This window comes from Montipora capricornis, chromosome 3 (assembly GCF_036669925.1).
Source record: "Montipora capricornis isolate CH-2021 chromosome 3, ASM3666992v2, whole genome shotgun sequence".
In the NCBI taxonomy this organism is placed as follows: Eukaryota; Metazoa; Cnidaria; class Anthozoa; order Scleractinia; family Acroporidae; genus Montipora; species Montipora capricornis.
Window position 1 is genome coordinate 60431959 of NC_090885.1, and position 14837 is coordinate 60446795.

Below are 14837 nucleotides of genomic sequence, written 5' to 3' on the forward strand. Positions count from 1 at the left end.
TGTGGGTTCACTCTAATTGGTGATCAAAAGCAAACTATCATTGAAGCCTAGACTAGTCCAGGAAAAATTGCCAATGAAGACATGCTACAGTGTAAAGTCTGACTTAACAAGGCCACAAACTCTAACTGCAGTTAAAGTGCCAAAGCAGCAACCCCCCCAGCCCTGTGCTTTTGACACACAACTCACAGTTAGAACTGTCCCTGGGCTGTTTGGCAAAGCAGGCCTTGACGGCAAGCCCCCTCAATTTTGAGAGGCCACAATGGCTTGAACACGGGCTGCGCCCGTGCTCAAGCGAAAACTCCAGTAGCTACCTTTTAGCAAATTCGCTCAGATATCAAGGGCCAAACGCCTAAAATTCAGTCAAAAATCGGCTGATCACACTCGATTTACTCAGCCTGGCTCACAGAATGCCATTCTGGAGAGAAACGCACCGATAACTATAAATTTCTAACTGGATTTGTCAAAAGGTGCCTGCAGAAATTGTGTAAACAAGCCAATTCTGCTACTGTCACAGACTTAAAGAAAAGCCACCCTCCCCACCCCTGTGCTTTGGTCAGACAACCAACAATCACCTACCCACACCACAGTGTGGGTTCACTCTAATTGGTGATCAAAAGCAAACTATCATTGAAGCCTAGACTAGTCCAGGAAAAATTGCCAATGAAGACATGCTACAGTGTAAAGTCTGACTTAACAAGGCCACAAACTCTAACTGCAGTTAAAGTGCCAAAGCAGCAACCCCCCCAGCCCTGTGCTTTTGACACACAACTCACAGTTAGAACTGTCCCTGGGCTGTTTGGCAAAGCAGGCCTTGACGGCAAGCCCCCTCAATTTTGAGAGGCCACAATGGCTTGAACACGGGCTGCGCCCGTGCTCAAGCGAAAACTCCAGTAGCTACCTTTTAGCAAATTCGCTCAGATATCAAGGGCCAAACGCCTAAAATTCTGTCAAAAATCGGCTGATCACACTCGATTTACTCAGCCTGGCTCACAGAATGCCATTCTGGAGAGAAACGCACCGATAACTATAAATTTCTAACTGGATTTGTCAAAAGGTGCCTGCAGAAATTGTGTAAACAAGCCAATTCTGCTACTGTCACAGACTTAAAGAAAAGCCACCCTCCCCACCCCTGTGCTTTGGTCAGACAACCAACAATCACCTACCCACACCACAGTGTGGGTTCACTCTAATTGGTGATCAAAAGCAAACTATCATTGAAGCCTAGACTAGTCCAGGAAAAATTGCCAATGAAGACATGCTACAGTGTAAAGTCTGACTTAACAAGGCCACAAACTCTAACTGCAGTTAAAGTGCCAAAGCAGCAACCCCCCCAGCCCTGTGCTTTTGACACACAACTCACAGTTAGAACTGTCCCTGGGATGTTTGGCAAAGCAGGCCTTGACGGCAAGCCCCCTCAATTTTGAGAGGCCACAATGGCTTGAACACGGGCTGCGCCCGTGCTCAAGCGAAAACTCCAGTAGCTACCTTTTAGCAAATTCGCTCAGATATCAAGGGCCAAACGCCTAAAATTCTGTCAAAAATCGGCTGATCACACTCGATTTACTCAGCCTGGCTCACAGAATGCCATTCTGGAGAGAAACGCACCGATAACTATAAATTTCTAACTGGATTTGTCAAAAGGTGCCTGCAGAAATTGTGTAAACAAGCCAATTCTGCTACTGTCACAGACTTAAAGAAAAGCCACCCTCCCCACCCCTGTGCTTTGGTCAGACAACCAACAATCACCTACCCACACCACAGTGTGGGTTCACTCTAATTGGTGATCAAAAGCAAACTATCATTGAAGCCTAGACTAGTCCAGGAAAAATTGCCAATGAAGACATGCTACAGTGTAAAGTCTGACTTAACAAGGCCACAAACTCTAACTGCAGTTAAAGTGCCAAAGCAGCAACCCCCCCAGCCCTGTGCTTTTGACACACAACTCACAGTTAGAACTGTCCCTGGGCTGTTTGGCAAAGCAGGCCTTGACGGCAAGCCCCCTCAATTTTGAGAGGCCACAATGGCTTGAACACGGGCTGCGCCCGTGCTCAAGCGAAAACTCCAGTAGCTACCTTTTAGCAAATTCGCTCAGATATCAAGGGCCAAACGCCTAAAATTCAGTCAAAAATCGGCTGATCACACTCGATTTACTCAGCCTGGCTCACAGAATGCCATTCTGGAGAGAAACGCACCGATAACTATAAATTTCTAACTGGATTTGTCAAAAGGTGCCTGCAGAAATTGTGTAAACAAGCCAATTCTGCTACTGTCACAGACTTAAAGAAAAGCCACCCTCCCCACCCCTGTGCTTTGGTCAGACAACCAACAATCACCTACCCACACCACAGTGTGGGTTCACTCTAATTGGTGATCAAAAGCAAACTATCATTGAAGCCTAGACTAGTCCAGGAAAAATTGCCAATGAAGACATGCTACAGTGTAAAGTCTGACTTAACAAGGCCACAAACTCTAACTGCAGTTAAAGTGCCAAAGCAGCAACCCCCCCAGCCCTGTGCTTTTGACACACAACTCACAGTTAGAACTGTCCCTGGGCTGTTTGGCAAAGCAGGCCTTGACGGCAAGCCCCCTCAATTTTGAGAGGCCACAATGGCTTGAACACGGGCTGCGCCCGTGCTCAAGCGAAAACTCCAGTAGCTACCTTTTAGCAAATTCGCTCAGATATCAAGGGCCAAACGCCTAAAATTCAGTCAAAAATCGGCTGATCACACTCGATTTACTCAGCCTGGCTCACAGAATGCCATTCTGGAGAGAAACGCACCGATAACTATAAATTTCTAACTGGATTTGTCAAAAGGTGCCTGCAGAAATTGTGTAAACAAGCCAATTCTGCTACTGTCACAGACTTAAAGAAAAGCCACCCTCCCCACCCCTGTGCTTTGGTCAGACAACCAACAATCACCTACCCACACCACAGTGTGGGTTCACTCTAATTGGTGATCAAAAGCAAACTATCATTGAAGCCTAGACTAGTCCAGGAAAAATTGCCAATGAAGACATGCTACAGTGTAAAGTCTGACTTAACAAGGCCACAAACTCTAACTGCAGTTAAAGTGCCAAAGCAGCAACCCCCCCAGCCCTGTGCTTTTGACACACAACTCACAGTTAGAACTGTCCCTGGGCTGTTTGGCAAAGCAGGCCTTGACGGCAAGCCCCCTCAATTTTGAGAGGCCACAATGGCTTGAACACGGGCTGCGCCCGTGCTCAAGCGAAAACTCCAGTAGCTACCTTTTAGCAAATTCGCTCAGATATCAAGGGCCAAACGCCTAAAATTCAGTCAAAAATCGGCTGATCACACTCGATTTACTCAGCCTGGCTCACAGAATGCCATTCTGGAGAGAAACGCACCGATAACTATAAATTTCTAACTGGATTTGTCAAAAGGTGCCTGCAGAAATTGTGTAAACAAGCCAATTCTGCTACTGTCACAGACTTAAAGAAAAGCCACCCTCCCCACCCCTGTGCTTTGGTCAGACAACCAACAATCACCTACCCACACCACAGTGTGGGTTCACTCTAATTGGTGATCAAAAGCAAACTATCATTGAAGCCTAGACTAGTCCAGGAAAAATTGCCAATGAAGACATGCTACAGTGTAAAGTCTGACTTAACAAGGCCACAAACTCTAACTGCAGTTAAAGTGCCAAAGCAGCAACCCCCCAGCCCTGTGCTTTTGACACACAACTCACAGTTAGAACTGTCCCTGGGCTGTTTGGCAAAGCAGGCCTTGACGGCAAGCCCCCTCAATTTTGAGAGGCCACAATGGCTTGAACACGGGCTGCGCCCGTGCTCAAGCGAAAACTCCAGTAGCTACCTTTTAGCAAATTCGCTCAGATATCAAGGGCCAAACGCCTAAAATTCTGTCAAAAATCGGCTGATCACACTCGATTTACTCAGCCTGGCTCACAGAATGCCATTCTGGAGAGAAACGCACCGATAACTATAAATTTCTAACTGGATTTGTCAAAAGGTGCCTGCAGAAATTGTGTAAACAAGCCAATTCTGCTACTGTCACAGACTTAAAGAAAAGCCACCCTCCCCACCCCTGTGCTTTGGTCAGACAACCAACAATCACCTACCCACACCACAGTGTGGGTTCACTCTAATTGGTGATCAAAAGCAAACTATCATTGAAGCCTAGACTAGTCCAGGAAAAATTGCCAATGAAGACATGCTACAGTGTAAAGTCTGACTTAACAAGGCCACAAACTCTAACTGCAGTTAAAGTGCCAAAGCAGCAACCCCCCCAGCCCTGTGCTTTTGACACACAACTCACAGTTAGAACTGTCCCTGGGCTGTTTGGCAAAGCAGGCCTTGACGGCAAGCCCCCTCAATTTTGAGAGGCCACAATGGCTTGAACACGGGCTGCGCCCGTGCTCAAGCGAAAACTCCAGTAGCTACCTTTTAGCAAATTCGCTCAGATATCAAGGGCCAAACGCCTAAAATTCAGTCAAAAATCGGCTGATCACACTCGATTTACTCAGCCTGGCTCACAGAATGCCATTCTGGAGAGAAACGCACCGATAACTATAAATTTCTAACTGGATTTGTCAAAAGGTGCCTGCAGAAATTGTGTAAACAAGCCAATTCTGCTACTGTCACAGACTTAAAGAAAAGCCACCCTCCCCACCCCTGTGCTTTGGTCAGACAACCAACAATCACCTACCCACACCACAGTGTGGGTTCACTCTAATTGGTGATCAAAAGCAAACTATCATTGAAGCCTAGACTAGTCCAGGAAAAATTGCCAATGAAGACATGCTACAGTGTAAAGTCTGACTTAACAAGGCCACAAACTCTAACTGCAGTTAAAGTGCCAAAGCAGCAACCCCCCCAGCCCTGTGCTTTTGACACACAACTCACAGTTAGAACTGTCCCTGGGCTGTTTGGCAAAGCAGGCCTTGACGGCAAGCCCCCTCAATTTTGAGAGGCCACAATGGCTTGAACACGGGCTGCGCCCGTGCTCAAGCGAAAACTCCAGTAGCTACCTTTTAGCAAATTCGCTCAGATATCAAGGGCCAAACGCCTAAAATTCAGTCAAAAATCGGCTGATCACACTCGATTTACTCAGCCTGGCTCACAGAATGCCATTCTGGAGAGAAACGCACCGATAACTATAAATTTCTAACTGGATTTGTCAAAAGGTGCCTGCAGAAATTGTGTAAACAAGCCAATTCTGCTACTGTCACAGACTTAAAGAAAGCCACCCTCCCCACCCCTGTGCTTTGGTCAGACAACCAACAATCACCTACCCACACCACAGTGTGGGTTCACTCTAATTGGTGATCAAAAGCAAACTATCATTGAAGCCTAGACTAGTCCAGGAAAATTGCCAATGAAGACATGCTACAGTGTAAAGTCTGACTTAACAAGGCCACAAACTCTAACTGCAGTTAAAGTGCCAAAGCAGCAACCCCCCCAGCCCTGTGCTTTTGACACACAACTCACAGTTAGAACTGTCCCTGGGCTGTTTGGCAAAGCAGGCCTTGACGGCAAGCCCCCTCAATTTTGAGAGGCCACAATGGCTTGAACACGGGCTGCGCCCGTGCTCAAGCGAAAACTCCAGTAGCTACCTTTTAGCAAATTCGCTCAGATATCAAGGGCCAAACGCCTAAAATTCAGTCAAAAATCGGCTGATCACACTCGATTTACTCAGCCTGGCTCACAGAATGCCATTCTGGAGAGAAACGCACCGATAACTATAAATTTCTAACTGGATTTGTCAAAAGGTGCCTGCAGAAATTGTGTAAACAAGCCAATTCTGCTACTGTCACAGACTTAAAGAAAAGCCACCCTCCCCACCCCTGTGCTTTGGTCAGACAACCAACAATCACCTACCCACACCACAGTGTGGGTTCACTCTAATTGGTGATCAAAAGCAAACTATCATTGAAGCCTAGACTAGTCCAGGAAAAATTGCCAATGAAGACATGCTACAGTGTAAAGTCTGACTTAACAAGGCCACAAACTCTAACTGCAGTTAAAGTGCCAAAGCAGCAACCCCCCCAGCCCTGTGCTTTTGACACACAACTCACAGTTAGAACTGTCCCTGGGCTGTTTGGCAAAGCAGGCCTTGACGGCAAGCCCCCTCAATTTTGAGAGGCCACAATGGCTTGAACACGGGCTGCGCCCGTGCTCAAGCGAAACTCCAGTAGCTACCTTTTAGCAAATTCGCTCAGATATCAAGGGCCAAACGCCTAAAATTCTGTCAAAAATCGGCTGATCACACTCGATTTACTCAGCCTGGCTCACAGAATGCCATTCTGGAGAGAAACGCACCGATAACTATAAATTTCTAACTGGATTTGTCAAAAGGTGCCTGCAGAAATTGTGTAAACAAGCCAATTCTGCTACTGTCACAGACTTAAAGAAAAGCCACCCTCCCCACCCCTGTGCTTTGGTCAGACAACCAACAATCACCTACCCACACCACAGTGTGGGTTCACTCTAATTGGTGATCAAAAGCAAACTATCATTGAAGCCTAGACTAGTCCAGGAAAAATTGCCAATGAAGACATGCTACAGTGTAAAGTCTGACTTAACAAGGCCACAAACTCTAACTGCAGTTAAAGTGCCAAAGCAGCAACCCCCCCAGCCCTGTGCTTTTGACACACAACTCACAGTTAGAACTGTCCCTGGGCTGTTTGGCAAAGCAGGCCTTGACGGCAAGCCCCCTCAGATTTGAGAGGCCACAATGGCTTGAACACGGGCTGCGCCCGTGCTCAAGCGAAAACTCCAGTAGCTACCTTTTAGCAAATTCGCTCAGATATCAAGGGCCAAACGCCTAAAATTCAGTCAAAAATCGGCTGATCACACTCGATTTACTCAGCCTGGCTCACAGAATGCCATTCTGGAGAGAAACGCACCGATAACTATAAATTTCTAACTGGATTTGTCAAAAGGTGCCTGCAGAAATTGTGTAAACAAGCCAATTCTGCTACTGTCACAGACTTAAAGAAAAGCCACCCTCCCCACCCCTGTGCTTTGGTCAGGCAACCAACAATCACCTACCCACACCACAGTGTGGGTTCACTCTAATTGGTGATCAAAAGCAAACTATCATTGAAGCCTAGACTAGTCCAGGAAAAATTGCCAATGAAGACATGCTACAGTGTAAAGTCTGACTTAACAAGGCCACAAACTCTAACTGCAGTTAAAGTGCCAAAGAAGCAACCCCCCCAGCCCTGTGCTTTTGACACACAACTCACAGTTAGAACTGTCCCTGGGCTGTTTGGCAAAGCAGGCCTTGACGGCAAGCCCCCTCAATTTTGAGAGGCCACAATGGCTTGAACACGGGCTGCGCCCGTGCTCAAGCGAAAACTCCAGTAGCTACCTTTTAGCAAATTCGCTCAGATATCAAGGGCCAAACGCCTAAAATTCAGTCAAAAATCGGCTGATCACACTCGATTTACTCAGCCTGGCTCACAGAATGCCATTCTGGAGAGAAACGCACCGATAACTATAAATTTCTAACTGGATTTGTCAAAAGGTGCCTGCAGAAATTGTGTAAACAAGCCAATTCTGCTACTGTCACAGACTTAAAGAAAAGCCACCCTCCCCACCCTGTGCTTTGGTCAGACAACCAACAATCACCTACCCACACCACAGTGTGGGTTCACTCTAATTGGTGATCAAAAGCAAACTATCATTGAAGCCTAGACTAGTCCAGGAAAAATTGCCAATGAAGACATGCTACAGTGTAAAGTCTGACTTAACAAGGCCACAAACTCTAACTGCAGTTAAAGTGCCAAAGCAGCAACCCCCCAGCCCTGTGCTTTTGACACACAACTCACAGTTAGAACTGTCCCTGGGCTGTTTGGCAAAGCAGGCCTTGACGGCAAGCCCCCTCAATTTTGAGAGGCCACAATGGCTTGAACACGGGCTGCGCCCGTGCTCAAGCGAAAACTCCAGTAGCTACCTTTTAGCAAATTCGCTCAGATATCAAGGGCCAAACGCCTAAAATTCTGTCAAAAATCGGCTGATCACACTCGATTTACTCAGCCTGGCTCACAGAATGCCATTCTGGAGAGAAACGCACCGATAACTATAAATTTCTAACTGGATTTGTCAAAAGGTGCCTGCAGAAATTGTGTAAACAAGCCAATTCTGCTACTGTCACAGACTTAAAGAAAAGCCACCCTCCCCACCCCTGTGCTTTGGTCAGACAACCAACAATCACCTACCCACACCACAGTGTGGGTTCACTCTAATTGGTGATCAAAAGCAAACTATCATTGAAGCCTAGACTAGTCCAGGAAAAATTGCCAATGAAGACATGCTACAGTGTAAAGTCTGACTTAACAAGGCCACAAACTCTAACTGCAGTTAAAGTGCCAAAGCAGCAACCCCCCCCAGCCCTGTGCTTTTGACACACAACTCACAGTTAGAACTGTCCCTGGGCTGTTTGGCAAAGCAGGCCTTGACGGCAAGCCCCCTCAATTTTGAGAGGCCACAATGGCTTGAACACGGGCTGCGCCCGTGCTCAAGCGAAAACTCCAGTAGCTACCTTTTAGCAAATTCGCTCAGATATCAAGGGCCAAACGCCTAAAATTCTGTCAAAAATCGGCTGATCACACTCGATTTACTCAGCCTGGCTCACAGAATGCCATTCTGGAGAGAAACGCACCGATAACTATAAATTTCTAACTGGATTTGTCAAAAGGTGCCTGCAGAAATTGTGTAAACAAGCCAATTCTGCTACTGTCACAGACTTAAAGAAAAGCCACCCTCCCCACCCCTGTGCTTTGGTCAGACAACCAACAATCACCTACCCACACCACAGTGTGGGTTCACTCTAATTGGTGATCAAAAGCAAACTATCATTGAAGCCTAGACTAGTCCAGGAAAAATTGCCAATGAAGACATGCTACAGTGTAAAGTCTGACTTAACAAGGCCACAAACTCTAACTGCAGTTAAAGTGCCAAAGCAGCAACCCCCCAGCCCTGTGCTTTTGACACACAACTCACAGTTAGAACTGTCCCTGGGCTGTTTGGCAAAGCAGGCCTTGACGGCAAGCCCCCTCAATTTTGAGAGGCCACAATGGCTTGAACACGGGCTGCGCCCGTGCTCAAGCGAAAACTCCAGTAGCTACCTTTTAGCAAATTCGCTCAGATATCAAGGGCCAAACGCCTAAAATTCCATTAAAAATCGTCTGATCACACTCGATTTACTCAGCCTGGCTCACAGAATGCCATTCTGGAGAGAAACGCACCGATAACTATAAATTTCTAACTGGATTTGTCAAAAGGTGCCTGCAGAAATTGTGTAAACAAGCCAATTCTGCTACTGTCACAGACTTAAAGAAAAGCCACCCTCCCCACCCCTGTGCTTTGGTCAGACAACCAACAATCACCTACCCACACCACAGTGTGGGTTCACTCTAATTGGTGATCAAAAGCAAACTATCATTGAAGCCTAGACTAGTCCAGGAAAAATTGCCAATGAAGACATGCTACAGTGTAAAGTCTGACTTAACAAGGCCACAAACTCTAACTGCAGTTAAAGTGCCAAAGCAGCAACCCCCCCAGCCCTGTGCTTTTGACACACAACTCACAGTTAGAACTGTCCCTGGGCTGTTTGGCAAAGCAGGCCTTGACGGCAAGCCCCCTCAATTTTGAGAGGCCACAATGGCTTGAACACGGGCTGCGCCCGTGCTCAAGCGAAAACTCCAGTAGCTACCTTTAGCAAATTCGCTCAGATATCAAGGGCCAAACGCCTAAAATTCTGTCAAAAATCGGCTGATCACACTCGATTTACTCAGCCTGGCTCACAGAATGCCATTCTGGAGAGAAACGCACCGATAACTATAAATTTCTAACTGGATTTGTCAAAAGGTGCCTGCAGAAATTGTGTAAACAAGCCAATTCTGCTACTGTCACAGACTTAAAGAAAAGCTACCCTCCCACCCCTGTGCTTTGGTCAGACAACCAACAATCACCTACCCACACCACAGTGTGGGTTCACTCTAATTGGTGATCAAAAGCAAACTATCATTGAAGCCTAGACTAGTCCAGGAAAAATTGCCAATGAAGACATGCTACAGTGTAAAGTCTGACTTAACAAGGCCACAAACTCTAACTGCAGTTAAAGTGCCAAAGCAGCAACCCCCCAGCCCTGTGCTTTTGACACACAACTCACAGTTAGAACTGTCCCTGGGCTGTTTGGCAAAGCAGGCCTTGACGGCAAGCCCCCTCAATTTTGAGAGGCCACAATGGCTTGAACACGGGCTGCGCCCGTGCTCAAGCGAAAACTCCAGTAGCTACCTTTTAGCAAATTCGCTCAGATATCAAGGGCCAAACGCCTAAAATTCAGTCAAAATCGGCTGATCACACTCGATTTACTCAGCCTGGCTCACAGAATGCCATTCTGGAGAGAAACGCACCGATAACTATAAATTTCTAACTGGATTTGTCAAAAGGTGCCTGCAGAAATTGTGTAAACAAGCCAATTCTGCTACTGTCACAGACTTAAAGAAAAGCCACCCTCCCCACCCCTGTGCTTTGGTCAGACAACCAACAATCACCTACCCACACCACAGTGTGGGTTCACTCTAATTGGTGATCAAAAGCAAACTATCATTGAAGCCTAGACTAGTCCAGGAAAAATTGCCAATGAAGACATGCTACAGTGTAAAGTCTGACTTAACAAGGCCACAAACTCTAACTGCAGTTAAAGTGCCAAAGCAGCAAACCCCCCAGCCCTGTGCTTTTGACACACAACTCACAGTTAGAACTGTCCCTGGGCTGTTTGGCAAAGCAGGCCTTGACGGCAAGCCCCCTCAATTTTGAGAGGCCACAATGGCTTGAACACGGGCTGCGCCCGTGCTCAAGCGAAAACTCCAGTAGCTACCTTTTAGCAAATTCGCTCAGATATCAAGGGCCAAACGCCTAAAATTCAGTCAAAAATCGGCTGATCACACTCGATTTACTCAGCCTGGCTCACAGAATGCCATTCTGGAGAGAAACGCACCGATAACTATAAATTTCTAACTGGATTTGTCAAAAGGTGCCTGCAGAAATTGTGTAAACAAGCCAATTCTGCTACTGTCACCGCCTTAACAAAAAGCCACCCTCCCCACCCCTGTGCTTTGGTCAGACAACCAACAATCACCTACCCACACCACAGTGTGGGTTCACTCTAATTGGTGATCAAAAGCAAACTATCATTGAAGCCTAGACTAGTCCAGGAAAAATTGCCAATGAAGACATGCTACAGTGTAAAGTCTGACTTAACAAGGCCACAAACTCTAACTGCAGTTAAAGTGCCAAAGCAGCAACCCCCCCAGCCCTGTGCTTTTGACACACAACTCACAGTTAGAACTGTCCCTGGGCTGTTTGGCAAAGCAGGCCTTGACGGCAAGCCCCTCAATTTTGAGAGGCCACAATGGCTTGAACACGGGCTGCGCCCGTGCTCAAGCGAAAACTCCAGTAGCTACCTTTTAGCAAATTCGCTCAGATATCAAGGGCCAAACGCCTAAAATTCAGTCAAAAATCGGCTGATCACACTCGATTTACTCAGCCTGGCTCACAGAATGCCATTCTGGAGAGAAACGCACCGATAACTATAAATTTCTAACTGGATTTGTCAAAAGGTGCCTGCAGAAATTGTGTAAACAAGCCAATTCTGCTACTGTCACAGACTTAAAGAAAAGCCACCCTCCCCACCCCTGTGCTTTGGTCAGACAACCAACAATCACCTACCCACACCACAGTGTGGGTTCACTCTAATTGGTGATCAAAAGCAAACTATCATTGAAGCCTAGACTAGTCCAGGAAAAATTGCCAATGAAGACATGCTACAGTGTAAAGTCTGACTTAACAAGGCCACAAACTCTAACTGCAGTTAAAGTGCCAAAGCAGCAACCCCCCAGCCCTGTGCTTTTGACACACAACTCACAGTTAGAACTGTCCCTGGGCTGTTTGGCAAAGCAGGCCTTGACGGCAAGCCCCTCAATTTTGAGAGGCCACAATGGCTTGAACACGGGCTGCGCCCGTGCTCAAGCGAAAACTCCAGTAGCTACCTTTTAGCAAATTCGCTCAGATATCAAGGGCCAAACGCCTAAAATTCAGTCAAAAATCGGCTGATCACACTCGATTTACTCAGCCTGGCTCACAGAATGCCATTCTGGAGAGAAACGCACCGATAACTATAAATTTCTAACTGGATTTGTCAAAAGGTGCCTGCAGAAATTGTGTAAACAAGCCAATTCTGCTACTGTCACAGACTTAAAGAAAAGCCACCCTCCCCACCCCTGTGCTTTGGTCAGACAACCAACAATCACCTACCCACACCACAGTGTGGGTTCACTCTAATTGGTGATCAAAAGCAAACTATCATTGAAGCCTAGACTAGTCCAGGAAAAATTGCCAATGAAGACATGCTACAGTGTAAAGTCTGACTTAACAAGGCCAAACTCTAACTGCAGTTAAAGTGCCAAAGCAGCAACCCCCCCAGCCCTGTGCTTTTGACACACAACTCACAGTTAGAACTGTCCCTGGGCTGTTTGGCAAAGCAGGCCTTGACGGCAAGCCCCCTCAATTTTGAGAGGCCACAATGGCTTGAACACGGGCTGCGCCCGTGCTCAAGCGAAAACTCCAGTAGCTACCTTTTAGCAAATTCGCTCAGATATCAAGGGCCAAACGCCTAAAATTCTGTCAAAAATCGGCTGATCACACTCGATTTACTCAGCCTGGCTCACAGAATGCCATTCTGGAGAGAAACGCACCGATAACTATAAATTTCTAACTGGATTTGTCAAAAGGTGCCTGCAGAAATTGTGTAAACAAGCCAATTCTGCTACTGTCACAGACTTAAAGAAAAGCCACCCTCCCCACCCCTGTGCTTTGGTCAGACAACCAACAATCACCTACCCACACCACAGTGTGGGTTCACTCTAATTGGTGATCAAAAGCAAACTATCATTGAAGCCTAGACTAGTCCAGGAAAAATTGCCAATGAAGACATGCTACAGTGTAAAGTCTGACTTAACAAGGCCACAAACTCTAACTGCAGTTAAAGTGCCAAAGCAGCAACCCCCCCAGCCCTGTGCTTTTGACACACAACTCACAGTTAGAACTGTCCCTGGGCTGTTTGGCAAAGCAGGCCTTGACGGCAAGCCCCCTCAATTTTGAGAGGCCACAATGGCTTGAACACGGGCTGCGCCCGTGCTCAAGCGAAAACTCCAGTAGCTACCTTTTAGCAAATTCGCTCAGATATCAAGGGCCAAACGCCTAAAATTCTGTCAAAAATCGGCTGATCACACTCGATTTACTCAGCCTGGCTCACAGAATGCCATTCTGGAGAGAAACGCACCGATAACTATAAATTTCTAACTGGATTTGTCAAAAGGTGCCTGCAGAAATTGTGTAAACAAGCCAATTCTGCTACTGTCACAGACTTAAAGAAAAGCCACCCTCCCCACCCCTGTGCTTTGGTCAGACAACCAACAATCACCTACCCACACCACAGTGTGGGTTCACTCTAATTGGTGATCAAAAGCAAACTATCATTGAAGCCTAGACTAGTCCAGGAAAAATTGCCAATGAAGACATGCTACAGTGTAAAGTCTGACTTAACAAGGCCACAAACTCTAACTGCAGTTAAAGTGCCAAAGCAGCAACCCCCCACCCTGTGCTTTTGACACACAACTCACAGTTAGAACTGTCCCTGGGCTGTTTGGCAAAGCAGGCCTTGACGGCAAGCCCCCTCAATTTTGAGAGGCCACAATGGCTTGAACACGGGCTGCGCCCGTGCTCAAGCGAAAACTCCAGTAGCTACCTTTTAGCAAATTCGCTCAGATATCAAGGGCCAAACGCCTAAAATTCAGTCAAAAATCGGCTGATCACACTCGATTTACTCAGCCTGGCTCACAGAATGCCATTCTGGAGAGAAACGCACCGATAACTATAAATTTCTAACTGGATTTGTCAAAAGGTGCCTGCAGAAATTGTGTAAACAAGCCAATTCTGCTACTGTCACAGACTTAAAGAAAAGCCACCCTCCCCACCCCTGTGCTTTGGTCAGACAACCATAAATCACCTACCCACACCACAGTGTGGGTTCACTCTAATTGGTGATCAAAAGCAAACTATCATTGAAGCCTAGACTAGTCCAGGAAAAATTGCCAATGAAGACATGCTACAGTGTAAAGTCTGACTTAACAAGGCCACAAACTCTAACTGCAGTTAAAGTGCCAAAGCAGCAACCCCCCCAGCCCTGTGCTTTTGACACACAACTCACAGTTAGAACTGTCCCTGGGCTGTTTGGCAAAGCAGGCCTTGACGGCAAGCCCCCTCAATTTTGAGAGGCCACAATGGCTTGAACACGGGCTGCGCCCGTGCTCAAGCGAAAACTCCAGTAGCTACCTTTTAGCAAATTCGCTCAGATATCAAGGCCAAACGCCTAAAATTCAGTCAAAAATCGGCTGATCACACTCGATTTACTCAGCCTGGCTCACAGAATGCCATTCTGGAGAGAAACGCACCGATAACTATAAATTTCTAACTGGATTTGTCAAAAGGTGCCTGCAGAAATTGTGTAAACAAGCCAATTCTGCTACTGTCACAGACTTAAAGAAAAGCCCCCCTCCCACCCCTGTGCTTTGGTCAGACAACCAACAATCACCTACCCACACCACAGTGTGGGTTCACTCTAATTGGTGATCAAAAGCAAACTATCATTGAAGCCTAGACTAGTCCAGGAAAAATTGCCAATGAAGACATGCTACAGTGTAAAGTCTGACTTAACAAGGCCACAAACTCTAACTGCAGTTAAAGTGCCAAAGCAGCAACCCCCCCCAGCCCTGTGCTTTTGACACACA